Here is a 17,518-nt window from a genome sequence, read left to right as displayed (position 1 = left end):
TAGATAGATAGATAGATAGATAAGAAAAAATACTTTAAAAAAGGTTTCATTAGACTTTCATTCTTTCTTAATGTATTTATAGTAATAAGGTACAGTGCAAACATTTTTCATATTTCTAAAATAATTTCTTTATTGTAAATTAAATTACATGAATTTATGTGTGAAGAAAAGGGAAACAAATATTTTAAAGTGACAGGCTGCAAAGTGCCTAAAGATATATATGGAAAATTGGCCGTTTATGTACCAACCTTAGTAGCAACTTCAATTCCCTTATTGTCTTTTCCAATTAGTATTCAGCATCACAAGTAAACTAACCACTGGCCTAATCATCTGTCATCATCTGCATCTGTTTCTTACTGGTTCATGATGGTTTTTCTTTCTTTTTGCTTGAATGATTCATAAATCACTATATATATATTGATATATATATATATATATATATATATATATATATATATATATATATATATATATATATATATTCCCCAAAAATAATTTCAATGACTTACGCATTGTGGAGTTTAAAAAGCATTCTTGTATTTGCAGTCCATAATGCTAATGCAAATCTTGGGAACTGAATCATGGGCTTAGTCCTAATCTGAACGACACAATGCAAGGAGTCTATAATGCATTTAGGACCCTTGTGAGACTGACTAAATGATAGACTCATCTACATGACACAGTGTATTTCCACATACTTTTTTAGGGCCTTTCAAAATGTCACCATGTCACAGATCAAAATCCGTTACAATGCCTGTTCTTCACGTCCTCATAGTTACCTTCATCATACTTGACATGGTTATTCCACAAAAACATAGAGGTGTTCATTTGACCAATTTATATAAAAAAAGGGAATCTATGGGGAATGCCCTCACCTCTAAACCAGCTGACCTTCATTATCTGTTGTGTCATTGTTGCTGGGTCTTCATTCACACATTGGGGTAAGAGAGGCTCGTTGTTTTCACATTTTATAAAGTAATAACATTAGCGTGTTGTGTTTAAGTTGCTGCTTCCCAAAATCTCTGTGCGATTCATTACACACTTTATAAACTGTATAAACTTTTAAAAATTGTTGTCTATCCAGTGAAATCCTTTTATATCACATAATCTCTGTGCCACAATTATGCCTCATTTTTAATTCACATAATTAAAAGGTTTACAAGAAGCCATGATGTTTTTTTTTCATCAAATATAAACTACACAAGAGCATGAACAACATGCAAATGTTGCACACTAATACGTTCTCCCCTCATTTGAATCTTTTAACGTTTCTCCTGAAAGCTTCATCCAATTGCCCACCACCTGGCAGGTTCTGGTGAAGAAAGACAAAAATGAAAAGAAAAATCATGTAAATGTCAGCAGTTAAATAGTGTTTGTGGAAAGCCGTAGCGTTGCCACGCGGACTCAGAATGGGCGAGATCTTTGTGGTTGTCAACATTGCTTTAAATTAAGGGCGTACTCTGAACAGACGATCGCGTACTGCAAAGAAAACGAAACCCGGGTCATTCTAACCTGTGGCATTCTTCTTTAATACGACTTTAATAGGAGAAGCGTTTGACAAAGCCACTCAATGAGAAATGGGACACACACACACACAAAGTACAGCCTTTTTTGGGAAGGAGAGCTTCCCTATTTAAACCTGTGAAGGCCTGTTTAGGTCCATCAGCACAATCTCCTGCTTTGTTTTAGACCTGAGCAGGGGAAAAGCACCTTGTCGAAAGGCTGCCATTGAGGCGGGCTGATGGGTTGAGTGTGAGTTCGAGGCCTGGGGCGTTGGCGTTCGCGAGGAGGAGTAGTGCTTGTTCTCCATGTGCTTGAATAGGGGGACGCCAGCACCCGGTGGCTTGGCCAGCATTGATGCGTTTTAGCCGAGTAATCGGATTGTAAGCGAGCCGCGGCATTTGTGTCAGTTCACATTTCGTCAGAGCCATAATAAGCATGGTCGCGGCTCAGGCACCGGCCATTGAGAACACGGCTTGCAATTCATTGTCGCAGAAAGGCAAAGCCTCATTTAATTCAAATATAATTCTCACTCGAGCATTTACAGATCGCTGTATTTGCATAACAGCGCAGAACTTTTGCCTTTTCAGGGTGTAAGTATAAGAGTGACTAGGGCCTAGTGTGTGTGTGTGTGTGTGTGTGTGTGTGTGTGTGTGTGTGTGTGTGTGTGTGTGTTCCTTTACTCCGCATTCCCTTGCTTGGAAGCAATATGGAGAAAATGTAAGCAAAAGTGGGAAGTAAATGGGTTTTCTCACAGGGATAAGCAAACAGGGGGGAGACAGGGAAGCCACACAATAACATTTAGCTTCTTTCCCGTTGAAGGAGCAGCACTAAATGTGCAATGGCAGTGTAATTGGTCTTTAATGATGTGAACTGTCACACCATGCCATTTCACACACAGCCCACATTATTAGGCTTTGTTCGCTGTTTTCAAAGTCTCATCTGTGCTGAATTCATTCATGACTCTATTCTGATTCCAGGAAGCACTAATATTTATTATGACATATGTATACCGGGTGTAATCATGTACTATGGATGTTAATCTTTTTAAAAGGTAGAAAGTTTTTTTTTTTTTTAAGTAGAAAGTTTTATTTTACAAACAATATATATTATTAATGTTCAGTGCATTTATTAATAGGTTATTATTATTATTATTATTATTAGTAGTAGTAGTAGTAGTAGTAGTGTGGTCAGTTGGTTATAATTAAGTAATTCTATTATTTTAACTAAATTAAAAAAAATGAATTATTATAAACTCTACATAATATAATATAATATTATATAATAGGAAGAAAAATATAAATTTTAAAAATGTTTTACAATAAAAAATGCAATGAAAATAAATAAGGCAAATAAAATAAGATGCAGAGTTAAAAAGAAAACTGAATAAATTGTTACATTAGCCTTATTTTGTGCAAAAATTTAAACCTTTTTCCTTTATTCTTCTTGCCCGCACATCTTTCTCAATAAAGAAAGGAAGGAAGAAAGAAAGAAAGAATAATAACAACTTTATAACATAGAACAAGGAATCTAGTTAAAATACACACACTTACGCACATTTATAACGCATTCTAGGTTAAATCTAGAACATTTAAGCATTCTACGGTTGTTCTAATGTAGATCTTCTGATCAGAAAGAATTCAGAGAAGCACCTCTTTATGGAGTTAAGAACCCTTAACTGATCCTCTGAAGAGCCCTTAAAAAGTTATTTTTTATTTTTCTAAAAAAAGAAGAAAAAAGGATTTTTAGCACTGGGTGTTTTTACAATTTGTGTATTTATAAAATTTTAATTTCTTAATGTGGGCAAAAAGGCGGAGTTCCTTCTGTGCCTTCTGTGGCATTAAGTTGCTCTTAAAACGTAGTGATTTGCTGCAAGATTGCAGAGGGTTGTTACCTGCAGGACTGTAATCATATTAACAGTTTCTTTAATTTCCATACTGGCTGTCTTAAAGCCATAACACATACTGTACTGAACGTATATGTCCTAATAAAAGGAACTGTGGTCGCTCGGAAAACCTGCATCTGCGTGGTAGAGCTTTTTCCTAGAATTCATTAGTCATAAGCTCTAACTCTTACAAAGGAAATGTGTGGGTATAAAGGGCGTAAATACTCAAGAGCTACAGTATGTAAGAATGAGCATTGCGCTGTCTAGATGCATGAGATATCTGTTTTAAAACTTGTGCGGGCCTTTTTGAAACAGATAAGTCATAAAATTAGGTGTTATGGCTTCCTAGGACTTTCTCGAAACTGAATATGAATGCTTTATGACCCCTAATATTCACAATTACTTAACCATATGGTGACATAGACAGCTGCCAAACCAAAGTGTCCGCTGCCAAAGTCGTTTCCCATCATTGCTGTAAAACAATGGTTTTTGGCCTGCCATGATGGGAAACTACTTTGAAGTTTCCCATCAATGCTGTCTATAAAACAATGGTTTCTGGACCAAATCTACGGCCTAGGCTTTAATTTTTATCCACCTTTCTCTTCAGAACTGACCTCATGGCTTTTCCAGTCAAGGAATGAGAAGCGGTGTTAATATCAGCAGGCTGGACCTGAAATTAATCCTAATCTCCTCCTGTGTGTGGTTGTGCGGTGCGGGGTTGAAAGGCATGGGCCATTATCGGCAGGGGTGCTCTCGCTGGCTCTGGGATCTCCTGCTCTAGGATCACTGAGAAGATAATGCCGAATCCGACAGGAATACCCACAGCGCTGTGCTTTCACACACACTTCCTGTAGCGGGCCTTGATATTGGCTTCCAACCCCTTCAACTCTGGGGGGACAGAGTGGCAACAAGCTGCTCCTGCTCCCCAAAGCCTTGTTTCTTCCATACATCAAAAGGTGCAGCCACTTCACCATGTCTGTGTGTGCAGGAGAGATTAATGTTAATCTCCGCAAGCAATATTTCCTCAAGAGGGAAGCCATAAGCTCAACAGGTGCATATGTGATCCAATCATCACCGCTGTCTTATTTGATAGCTTTGATCACGATACCACGAGATCACAAAAGTATTATAATAATTTGCAAAAATAATTTCTAATATTTTATCTTGCAGAATTCCTACAGCTCTTTTTCTTGAAAGATTATTAATCTTAATCTAAATGAATAAAGAGTGGACAGAGTTCACATAGCAAAGTGGAGCACAATGCTTTAAAAGTGAAGGCAGAGAATGAAAAGGAATGGAACTTCAGGTTTTTTCAGGAACGTCATGAAGTGAACAGTCCACACTGGACTAAGGGTGATGTTCCCCTGTCCACTGATGGGCAAGAATGAGGGCAGGAAGGTCTCCCAGATTTTAGCAGGACCTATTGAACTCTGGGATACGTTCTCAAGAGTGTCTTTGAAAGCCTACTATTTATTCAGACCCCTGTCAGAGGTCCTGATGAGACCCGAGGTGAAGTCAACCTAAAGAGCCTTGAAAGTAGAAAACTACATCATGGGCTGTAAACAGAGCGGAGAGAATGGCACGGGCACTGTTCCACATGCTATAAGATGAATTTATAGTTTGTCTTAAGACAGAGAATAGGAAAGTCGAAGGCCTTTGCATCAAGCTTTGCACAAAACCCATCCATGAGTAAAGAGGCCGTCATGAGCACTTGGCCTGCCCAGCTGCCTTGAAGTGAATGGGGTTTTTCTTTTTGAGGCCATTCACTGCTTTCTGCCCCTCTGCATACAATGTAGGTGTTACAGCTCAAAGAGAGACAGAGAGAGAGAAAGAGAGAGAGAGTGCAAGAGAGAGAGAGTCAGAAACGGAGCCTCAGTTTCTTGAGTGACCATCTCGAGGGCCGTTTTTCATTCTCAGTCAGTCATGAAATCATTCCTCCTTCAGATGAGGAGGGGTCCCGTGCACAAAGGGCCAAGGGGGCTCCCAATGACCCTCCTAACATTTTTATGGGACCTTTTCTACCCCCAGATACTAAATTTGATTCTGAATAAAACATGGATCTCCCTCCATTGCAGTGTCTGTGACAGGTTTGCGGTATTGTTCAAATGTGTCAGGTATAAGGTAGTATTTTTCTGGAGATACCTTTAATCAGAAGACATCTCCCTTTTTTTTCCTTTTCTTTCATTATCTACTTTTAGCTATCGACGCGCTTCCCTTATCACTCAGTGGACTTGTGACAAAAGGAGAGTCTTTGAGCAGTCTATAACCCTCACTGCAAGAGAGGTGAATCTAAAGACTATTAGTGGCAGGAGGAGCACAAAAGGGAGTGATGGGGGAAGCTGTTAAAAAAGAAGATGAAGAAGATGAAGAAGAAGAAGATGGAAGGCTTTCTCCCTCCCCTTCGTCCTCGTTTTCGAGCATGATACAAAGATTAAAAACTTTCGTTTTAAGACTTTGCTGTATTCATGGAGGGCAAAGGTCATCAGAATAGGGCTGGATGGTAACCCTTAGTGGTGCAGACACTCCTTTTTGTATCTGGTTGGGTACATGGGTCGCCTTGCATGACAGAAAATGGCTTGACAGAGCTTGTGTAAGGTAGCAGGCAGTAATGGATGTTGCATGGCTTAATCTCAACTGTGCACTTAAAAATGTAGTACTGAAAAAAAAAATACTATAAATAAATGTTATAAAGAAAAGGGTAGTTTGTCCCTATAGAGCGTTTTCCACCTCATGGATACTCTTTTTTTTAAAAGATCTATGATACTGTGATCAACCACTTCCTCAAGATAATGATGAAACAGAACCTTTTATGTTTTCTTTGAAGATCATGAGTTGTCATTTGGAGTTGATACTGATGAAGCTCCATGCATAAGCAGCAAATCAATTCCAATTTGAGACAGACGTCTAGACCTACCACTGTACTTTGAAACATTGGCCAGCTTGTCTTTTTTGCATTGGATCGATTCTGAAGATGTAACGCTGGACATTTTAGCTTGTTCATTGGTGATTGTGAATGTTATGGTGAGAGTTTCTCATGGGACATATTCAATCTTCATCAATCTTAACTTCAGAAAGACCACGCAGAAGATGCAGCAGTCATCCATGAAACAAACTTGACAACCAAGTTCAGTAGACTCCCCATAGATAAACAAAATCAACAATGAGTTTCCTTGGATATGCTTCTGCTTAGAAGGTTTGTCCTTCGTTTTTAGAACCGTAGCATGTTCAGCATGACTTCCACCGGATTCGAGTCGCACGCTCAACCTGCCCTCTATTCACTCATCCTCAGCATCAAATTAGCTTTGTTCCAAGATTTCACAAGAGCTGCAGTCACACACACCCACTCGTATAAACTGAAAAAAAAAAAGGGAGGAAACCGTGGATATTTCCTGAGCGCCACACGCTTTTTTCGTGTGTTAGACACAGGTCTGTTCGAATAAAAGCATCCGGTCGTCTCATTGCCTCCCATTGGCCAGTGTCTGCTTTGCTAAAACATGCCGTATCTGAAACCCTTGATGAAGTCCAAAGGTTAGCAGGGGTTGAAAAGCAGCGCTCGTTTCGGCTGGTGTCTCCATGCTGATGGTGCGTGCCCTCCCTTTATGGCCTCCCAGCAGGGGGCCTGTTGTCCAGCCACATTCACGTGCCACCGGCACACATCGGAGCGCTTCACCTGTTAGCGCACCACCAATCGGACCCACAAGGCCTTTTGTCCAGCACCCGCTCGGGCCCTTTCACCCAAACAGACTGTAATTTCATCAATTTTTCATGGCTGTAGTTGGCATGAATACTTCTAAATTTCCATGTCCAAACATCAACAAAAAGAGAATTTCATGGCTCAAAGACAGACGGGATGGGGTGAAAAAAAAGAATGAATGTATTCTGAAATAAACAGAATTTATGCAAAGATAAAAACTAATGATAACCACAATATTTTATCTAGTTCTGACATTAAATCATTGTTTAAAAGTATTTAAAGCATGCCCTTACATAGAGAGAAAGATAAAATGACTAGATTTCTAATAACCAACTATACCTTGTAGAGTTGATGCAGTCATATATAAGTCTGATAAATGCATAAAAAATATCAAGTTCTGTTAATAGAATTAGCCCTTTTCCTTTATGTGGCTTTTAATTCACTTATTCATTCCCTACTTTCATATTCAACAAGTATTCCAAATGAAATTGCTCCATGTCATGCATGCAACATTCCAGATTAGGTTTTTTTTGTTGTTGTATTTTTTAGCCGAGATAAAAAGCTGCTACCTGTTACAGCTGACAGAAGGTTTGGCTCAAGAGAAGTGCCTCCATTAGCTTAGAGATAATTACTTTTACACCAAAGAGCCTCGGTGTCTTTGTTAACTGCTTTATGTGTGAGAATAGATCTGGGTATTAAGTGCCTGATGTCTGGTGGATGAAACACTCTTCCCAAACGGGTATCAGGACCGTATAGACAGACGGAGCGGCCCCTGCCTAACACTGTGCTTTTGCATTTGAATGCGTCAAAGAGCCCGGCCCCTGGCAGAGGGCCGCGCCAACATCTTTAATCCTTAAAATATTGTCAGCGAGCGTGAATGCCGCCAATCCGGCCATATGTGTAATTATTCTGTAATGCCCTCGCAAAATGTGATTCCTCTCATTCACGCTGCAGGCCACCACCTCCCAGCTCTCCATTGTCATCCAAATAATTGTTACTTTTTTTTCTAGTTACGATATGAGGCATCAGTTTCAAGAGACAAAAAAAATGACTATGTCAACATAAGAGATCTTTGTCAGCTTTAAAAAAATCTGTTTATTTGCAAAGAAGAGTGTGTATTAAGTTAAAATCCATGTGACTTTGTTTAAATAAAAAAAAATCTGCTCAAAAATTTATCTATTGCCCAAAGTTCACCTTACTTTTGCACCTTTTGAGTTTTTCTATCATGAGCAATGTACCCTGTTTAGTGTACTCAAATCTACTTTTTTTCTCAAAATTCTGCCTTGTCGCAGCTAGCTATTATAATTCAGCTTTTGTGTATCATAATGCCCACTAGGAATAAAATTTAAAAATAGTTGTTACTTACTTTCATTGGTTCTCGGGTGAAGAATGTGCACTAATTTACTATTACCAAGAAAATAATTTTAATATGTCAAACAGTATATAGTATATAGTATATATTTTTATTTCGAATTAGTGAGTTCGAAACAACTTCATACTTCTGCTCATTGAGAAGCTGTAAGTAAACCACACTAACGTTGCAGACATGCTATCGTGGTCCTCCATCCAAGTCTCATAGAAAAAAAACAAACAAACAATAAAACGCAACTTATTTGTATTTGCATTTGATTGTCTATACATTAAATGTCAACTTTCTGTCATACGTATACACGCAAAGTAAGGAATTAAACTTTCACTCAAATGCACTGTAAGCCATGATACCACAATAGCCGTCTTACCACAATAAGATCAATAGATAATAAATATAATAATTATTTTATAAGATAAAAAATTAATATTTGTGCTTTACTTTTACAACATGCTCTATGATTAGACTTTTCGAGCTCATGAAACCTCTTTACTGCAAACATAATCAGGCTCAAAAGTCACATGGTAACATGATATAGTAACACGGGTATTTTAAAACTGTGAATAGTTTTAAAGCTGTAAATTCTTTAGTCTTTTGCGAAGACAGATCATTTTTGCATTATGTTCCTGTTGGATTGGGAATACCAGAAGCACCAAATCACAAATAAACATCAAATAATGTGCGATCGTAACTTGCAATTGTAAGAAAGAAAAAAAAAACAGATATTTGCATGAAACTATAATAAAAGTTTCCAAATAGATTGTCTAGCAAAATTAAGCTGCAATAAAATGTAAAGATTGCAATAAGCTTAAATGCAAGTTTGGTGTTAAATTCCATCTCTGAAATGTTTCTGCACCTTTTAAGATGTCTGTGCATCAGTAGAAAAGCCCTTTGTGTTGTTCTTATTAATTCTGCACCACTTGTCTCATCTACATCTGTCTGAATCAGTGCAATCTTCTATTGGAGAAATGAGACACTGTTTAAATCACACAGAACAAAGAATGTGGCTCCTTTAGAGTACCCTCGCCCAAAATCCTCTCTACAAACCCACACACACACCCACACACCCACATACAAACACACTGGCTCTCTATTTAAAAAAAAAAAAAACCCTCTGTTAATTACCAACAAGTGTTGTTTGAAGGAGGACCTTTAAGACGCTACATTCTTCTCGCTTTCCCTTTCTTACATTGGCAATAATGAGGGCAGAGGATGTGGGCCAAGGAGAGGTCTCACCATTTTTAATTTGAGACCCACTCCCACCGAGGCATCTATCCTAATAGGACCTTACACCAGCTTCACTGGACAAGTGCGGCTCTGAAAGTGCGACGAACAATTCCCTCTCACGTCTCTTGCAGAGTAAGAAAAGAACACCAAATAAGCTGGGCCTGCTCGCTATACCCAGCTTTAATTAAGACACTCGAGATGCACTGGGATGCTTTCTTTTCCCATATAGGAGCTCAGAAGTGTGTGTAAAAACAAGTGTGAAAGGAGAGAGAAAATGTGAAGGAAGAGGTGTTTGGAGAGAAAAACAGAGATTAATTAATGGGCAACTTTAGGTGAATGAGATAAGGAGGTGTGTGCGTGTTTGTGTGTGTGTGTGTGTGGAAAGAGAATTCTGTCTTATACTTCATTGAACCAGCGGCCCACAGACATTTATTTACAGTTGTAGTGGATTAAATTTTAGCCAAAAAGCAACCATAAAAACAGCCGCAAAACAGCAGAGAGAGCCTGGATTTAAATAAATAAATAAATAAATAAATAATAATAATAATAATAAACCTTAATTAAAAAAAAGTGTTTTTAACCTCAAGATGAAAGCTACACTGTAAAAAAAGACTCTTGCCCAGTAAGCCTTGCACAATAAAAATTAAAAATTGTTTTACCTAAAAGGCTTATTTTTAAACTTTGCTTAATAAAAAAATAATAAATGCAGCCTAGTATTATATATATATATATATATATATATATATATATATATATATATATATATATATATATATATATTTTTTTTTTTTTTTTATTTTAAATTTTACAGAAATAATGAAAAATAAATTTAAGAATGCTAATGTTCACTAGAACATTGACAAAACCTAACTAAATATTTTAGGACTACTTTGGACACTATTACTGTACAGTGTTACAGGACATTAGGACAACAAAGAAAAGTTATGGAAAATATGCAAATTATCTCAAGGAATAATTTTGGGGGTAAGAGCAAACCGACTGTTATTTTAATTATACTTTCTTTTTTTTTACTGTTTTGTGTCAATTTTTTTTTTTTTTTTTTTTGTTTCAAACATTTGACATACCTTGGCAGTCTAGCTTACAGTCTAGTTATTACCTAGCTAGTGAAGCAGAGCTAGCACTGAGCTATGAATTAAAATCTGTTTATAGTTAGGGATTAAATCACAAACTAAATAAATGTCAGGCCTTTTTTTAAAATTTTATTTATTCTGTGTTTAACTCAGGTATACTGTAAACATTAATAAAGACACCAGGTTGTGTATTTTTGCTAGTTAGCTAGTTAGCTTGTTTTCCACATGCGCACACACCAGAAAGCTAATGAGAGTTTCAGTCACTGCACTTTAAGAGGTTTCAAGGGAATATACAAGGTTTATGAAAACAGGCTTTTTACTAAAAACTATTTTTTTTTTATTATTGTATAATTTCAGTGAGCATGTCTGTGATAATAGTGCAACATTCTCCAGCTGAGCTACAGTTATATACCTTACTGTATAGCTGGGATAATTGGAACGCTACAATGATTGTGGTATTCTCATAGCTCTAAAGTGATATTTATTCAAATAAATTGTAAAGCTAATGTACAGCTAAAAACCACCTACTGCAGATTTTCATTGCATTAGTAGTATTAAATCAACTTATTGTGACACAATGGCTTAGTGGTTAACACTGTCACCTTGCACCGCCAGGGACTGGGCTTGATTCTGTGTCTGTATGCATGGAGTTTGCATGTTCTCCCCGTGCATGGTGGGTTTTCTCTGGGTTCTCTAGTTTTCTCCCACCGTTTGGCGTTTCCAAATTACCCGTAGTGTGTGAATGTTGACCGGAGGTCCTACCATGGTCGTACAGAATAGGAACAAATACAATGGTCACCATTGGCCTCCACAGTTCCTAGTTAGACTACAGACGTTCCTCATTGGATGGATGGAAATCAAATTAAAACCTACATTCATCTTAAAATACTTAAAATCTTAAATGAAATCCTTAATTTTACTGGCAGGAGAAACACATTTTTTAAAGTAAGAAGTGTAAAGTTAAAGTACAGTACTTCTGTTTTTAGCTCAGAACAAGCCTTGTTGCATTCAATCATGTATTTCTAAAAAGAAGCACTGATATTGGACTGTATGTGACAATCAAATAGAAACCTTTTAAGCTTACACTTATTTACATCTAGAAACAATCTTAAAGGGCTGTTACATTATATTTGTTATATAATAATTAGGTAACATTGACATTACTGAGCACTAAATTAACTAAGCACTAAGCACATTTCTGGAAAATGCTTTTAGATAATTTATAGGAAGAATGGACATCTTTATTAAACCTGGTTCTCACTTTTGATGTGATTCATGTGTCACACCTTCGTCATGTCAACTCAGTTTCTCAGAATGCAGTGCAGCCTAGAAACGTGAACGACATGGACAACGATTCCCAACAACACTTTGTTCTCCGTTAAAGGTCTCCTTATTACTAACCTGCTCTACCTGCCCTTAATTATACAGAGCCTATTTAGAAACTCTGATGTTCAGTTCAGTGTGAAGCATTTCAGCTCTTGTCTGACATTTAAACTATGTTCTCATTACAAGCCATGTTGTTCAATTCAGATTTTTTTGGTCAGCATGTCATGACGGTTCACATTCATATGACTTTTATTTAATTCAATTCAATTTTATTTGTATAGCACTTTTAACATTTGTCATTGTCGCGAAGCATCTTTACACAATCAAAATGGTCAGATAGTCCCTGATGAGCAAGCTGAGGGCGACAGTGGCAGAGAAAAACTCCCTGAGATGGCAATAGGAAGAAAACTCGGGAGGAACCAGACTCAATAGGGAACGTATCCTCATTTGGGTATAACAAAAAGCAGGAATTGATCTGTATTCATACTGTGTGTTAGGTGGCAGGCAGTTCAGCTATAACAGTCGATGTTAATTGATGGTAATATGGAGTCCAGGTAGTTATTGGAGGCTCAGGTAGACTTGTACGAAATTCCAGTCCTGAACTATCGAGCGACTGCAGCCAAGTCAAGTCCTCAGAGAAACAGCTGTCAACATCAGTCGAGGCCAGAACCGTCTTCTGATAGATAACACATCTGTCTTCTGAAATAGCATGCATGTGCCACATGAGCACATCTATAGATCTTTGTATAGATTTGCTCACGCCACCTGGGATAAAACAAGTCACGAGTATTTAAACCAACAAAATAACCATGCTTAAGCCATTTCAGATTGTTACATTTTTTTTCCTACATGATACAATTAATGGCATTTATACTTTCCCACAGCACTGATTTTGACTGGCCATAGACTTTTATTATAGTAGTTTTAAATATTTATATTAATGCACAGACGTGGTACTATTTCTATTGTAACAACTGCATGGGACTTGTAATTTGAATCTCCGGTCTCGGCTCTTCGTACCAGTCAGGAGGCAAACGCTGTAAATTGTTCGAGGACTGAGAAATGACTAACTTTTTTTTTTTATACATTCCACGACATTAAAAGTAATTATAAATGGACAAAACACATGACGTGTAATTTATTGATCTAAAAAACGAGTTAGTGTTGGCAATTGTTATGTAAGCTGTAGTATATGAGAAATAAAATACATTTTGGTATAGAAAACGTTTTGAAACATAGTAAGTCTGAAAATTATTATTTTTTTGAGCTGTCTGGATGTAAAGCTCTAGATGTGAAACATAGTCAAGCTTGGCTTTAAAGTCTTATGCCTTAAACCTCAAACAACTTTAACAGACATTTCCGTTGCAAAAGATAGCAGCTTGCACCGTGTGTAAATCCCGTCCTCGAGCACCTGGAGCTTTTATGAATCTGTTCTCTTCTGTCCTGTGTCTTTCCTGTCTCTTGTTGCCTCCATCATCCCTCTCTGTCCCTCTCTAATGCTCTGCCTTGATCTGGGCTTACTGAGCCTCTCTGAGGTTAAGAGACACATGGGGTCAAGGCGAATAATAATGAGCATGAAAAGCCGCTCTGCTTCTCTGTCTCTCATATTTCTTTGGGACTTGTCCTAATCCTTCACACCACCCCTGAGTGACTCAGTGACGAGTCAGATTATGAATCAGCGGCTCTAAAGCCCGGGCGTTCTGTGATCTTTGGGAGGGCCGAGCGTCCGCTCACGGGTGTTCACTCGTCGTGAGAGCAAAACTCTAAACTATTCTAAAAGCACAAGTTGATCAACTAATTCCAATTTTTTATTTATTTAATTTTATTTATTTAACCTAGAGGATTTTTTTTTAAATCCAGCTTTGTTTAACCTAACATAATTTGGTATGTCAAAGTGGCTGCATGATGTGCATTGAGATGGCATGTTGTCTTCATGCTTGGTGGTGCAAAGATATGCTTCCATATTTCCAATTTGCCTGTAGTGTGTGATTAATGTGTAGGCACAGTGGTCTCACACCTCCAGGGTCGAGAGCTCGATTTCCGCCTTGGGTCCGCCTGGAGTTTGCATCCTCTCCCCATGATTGTTGAGTTTTCCTTCAGGTATTCTGGTTTCCTTCCACAGTTCAAAGACATGCAGGTTAGGATAATAAATTCCCCACTGTATGTGAGTGTGTGCTTGTGTGCCATGCATTACATGTATTTGAACCTCATTTAGGGTGTACCTAATCTTGTGCCCTGGGATTTGCCACAGGCCTCCTTAGAACATGTACAGGATTGTGAGATACAGAGTGTGTGATTATGTCCGTGTGCACCTGTAGGTTGCCAGAGTTTGGCGTACTTAGAAACAGACAGACTTGGCATTTTACATTGAATCTACGCTCACTTAATTATTGCAAGTACTTAAGTGATTTCCTTTTGTGGACTGCAAATGTAATACAGTACAAACTTACAGAAGAATACAATTTGAGAAACAATGGCTGATCACTGCCACCCCAGTCAATGTTTGTGGTTTCACCAGATGTGCAACGGCGTATTTTAGAAGCATCCTACAACCAGCTTTCAGGGTTTTTTTTTCATAAAACCATCTAGAGTGTGACAGAAAATTGTGTTGCAAATGTGACATCATGGATCTGCTCCAGGTGAAAATCCAGTGGAGTTAGCTGGAAGAGCTTCAAGACAATTTACAAAAGCTAAAGAGCTTTAAGGCAAGTTCTGTCTTTACTTTAAAAGTGGTCAATGTCTTTATATTTACTTAGGGGGAAAACCTTTTAAAATTCCTATACAGTTTAGTTTTACGATTTTTTGCAATATTGAATTTGTACAAAAACATTTTTGATTTTCAAGGACTATTATTTTTAATTTCTAACAAAAAAAATATGTTGTAAGTGATATGAAAAAAGGTGAATAAAGTGAAAAGGAGTAAATAAAAGATATGTTATGTGAAATATTGGATTCGTTCAATTTGTTACTATTTACTGCTTCTATAGTTAATTTTTTTACAACATGGAAATTTTTTTTAAAGTGTTTAATTGAATTATTTTTTACATTTGCCCTAATCTATATTGAAAAAAAAAAAATCAAGCAAGTTAGAAAATGTTCTAAACAAAAATCTGGAAGTGTCCCCAATATATCATTTCACAGATCACTATGATGAGATCAATTCCCCTTGGTGTATGCACTCAGCAATAAATTTAATTATTAGCTGTGAATTTTATCCGTATCAACTAACTTTATTGTCCAAAAACCTAAAGTGGACGACTGGGACGACATCATGGTGTCGGGTTCGTGTAAGCTGTGCCAGGAGTCAGGGTGAAAGCTGCTATTCAGCATGGACTTTGGCTCGGGAGCGGGCGGCCTCAGCGACATTAGGGAGCAGTCAGTGGTTAAATAATGGTTAGATTAGAGTGAGCAGATGGAGGAGTCACAGTCCAACAGCTAAACACAGAGACTGCACATAAAGCTGCTGGTTAAGTCGAGTTCATCACCCATAATGTGACAGTGTCAACATAATACAAATGCTGTGGCGTCCTTTCCTAATTAATGCATAAGGACAAAAAAAATTTAATACGTACCAGTGTTTTTCATTTAAACAAAATTCGTTTGTCAATAACATTTCACTGGTACCGTGTAAGCGCAGAACACATTAACGAACTAAGCAACATTTGAACCTGGGACCTGCCAAACTGTAGTCCAATGCCTTAACCACAGAGCTACCCCTGACCCCTGATCCTGAATTGGACTGAGAACTGTTCAACATCTAAGGAAATTTTATTCTACAGATGTTTCCCGTTTCAGATGACTTAGATCTGAATAAGCACCTGGTCATCACTAAAACAGCACCACAGTGTGCAAACTTAATGCAACATGGTCAGTGGATTCTTCCATCATTCCACATTCAGCCATCATTCCTTGGCACATAAGGTTTTAGTTAAATATGCAAAATATTTAAAATGCATAAGAAATCATATATAAAAGGATCAATTAACTTGTTGTGATATGCTGTGATTTAGCTGTCTTTAAGACTATACATTTAAGACATAATCCTAACAAAGTCTAGCTGGCTAACTATCTTACATACTGTAGTTTTCTCTTTAAAGAAGATTTTGGTAGAAATGCTATCCCTTCAAAATTTTAGCTTGATCTGATTAACTTTTTTATATAAAATCAAAACTTTATATTATTTACCATGTCAACTTATAATGCTGCTAACACTAATGCGGTATGCAGATGACCATAGATGAAGCCGAGTGATACACACAGTGTGGTTATAGTAACTATAAACACACCTGAAATGCTGCATATGAATCAAATTCCTGGGCTGGACCTACTGTAATTTGCAATAACTTCTGTTTTCTTTATATTTTTAGATTATCTTATTAAACAAATGTCTTCTAAAGATAGGCCACTGACTCAAGACAACGGCCACCTTATGCCTAAATCATGAGACAATAATACTTTACAAAGTAAATTTGTATTAATTAGGGTCTTTTTTAAGGGTCTTATTAGCATATTTGATTTACGTGGCTTTATCACCACTAGTACTTTTGCAGCTGGCCAGTGAGTTTAGCTTAAGAGTTCAGCGGCCACAATGCATCCATTTCCATGAAGTCTATTAAAGTGCATTTGGTCAGCGTTAGCTTTGGAAGGCGAGCTGAAACTCCTTTGACTTTGGTGATAATGGTTAACTTCTTCCTAACGTATGCTAATGATGCTGCTGTATGGCCCAGCTAGTTCTGCTGTCTCCCTGTGTTCATTAACAAGAGAACACCAACAAACAGGAAGCAAACAAACAGAGATGAGTTTCCTATAAATTCTCTAAACTTTAAAAGACAACATGGGCAATAATGAATGACAGCTAGCAGGGGGTGGGGTGGGGGACAATTAGCATTGTGTAGCTCTCACTTGCCCTCAGTACCGCAAGCACACTGTTAGAGTGCTGGAAGGTAGCATTTTCTTAAATGATCCAAGTAGCCCTTAAACCCAGAGTATTTTTTTTTGTTGCCATTTTTGCATTATTATGTATAAATATATAAAGCTCAGGAATGTGTAAGCTAAAGTGACATCCGGTATATTCTTCAGTACAACCTTGGTAATATGATGAAGTGGATTTGATTTAATTTTAACTGAGTATACAAACATGCCTAAGCAAAACTTTTTTAAAAAGTGTCACATAGCCAAAGAAATAGCACAGATATGATCACATGATTTTACAGTTATTTTTGGATGTTTTTGTGGTTTTAAGAGAAGTGATAACTTTGGGGCTGACATATCTAAAAAAAACTCAAATGCACAGCGACGCACAGCAGGACTTTCATATAGGCAGTTGTTTTTTATTAAAATCTGTCATTGATTAATGCTACTTTGCCGGCACGAATCTGTGTCATTTAAATTTTAAGGGTTATATTTTTATTAAGCAGATAATACTT

The sequence above is a fragment of the Clarias gariepinus genome, chromosome 10 (genome assembly GCF_024256425.1).
Source record: "Clarias gariepinus isolate MV-2021 ecotype Netherlands chromosome 10, CGAR_prim_01v2, whole genome shotgun sequence".
Taxonomy (NCBI): domain Eukaryota; kingdom Metazoa; phylum Chordata; class Actinopteri; order Siluriformes; family Clariidae; genus Clarias; species Clarias gariepinus.
The sequence above is the reverse complement of the archived record's forward strand: the minus strand, read 5'-3'. Positions refer to the sequence as shown.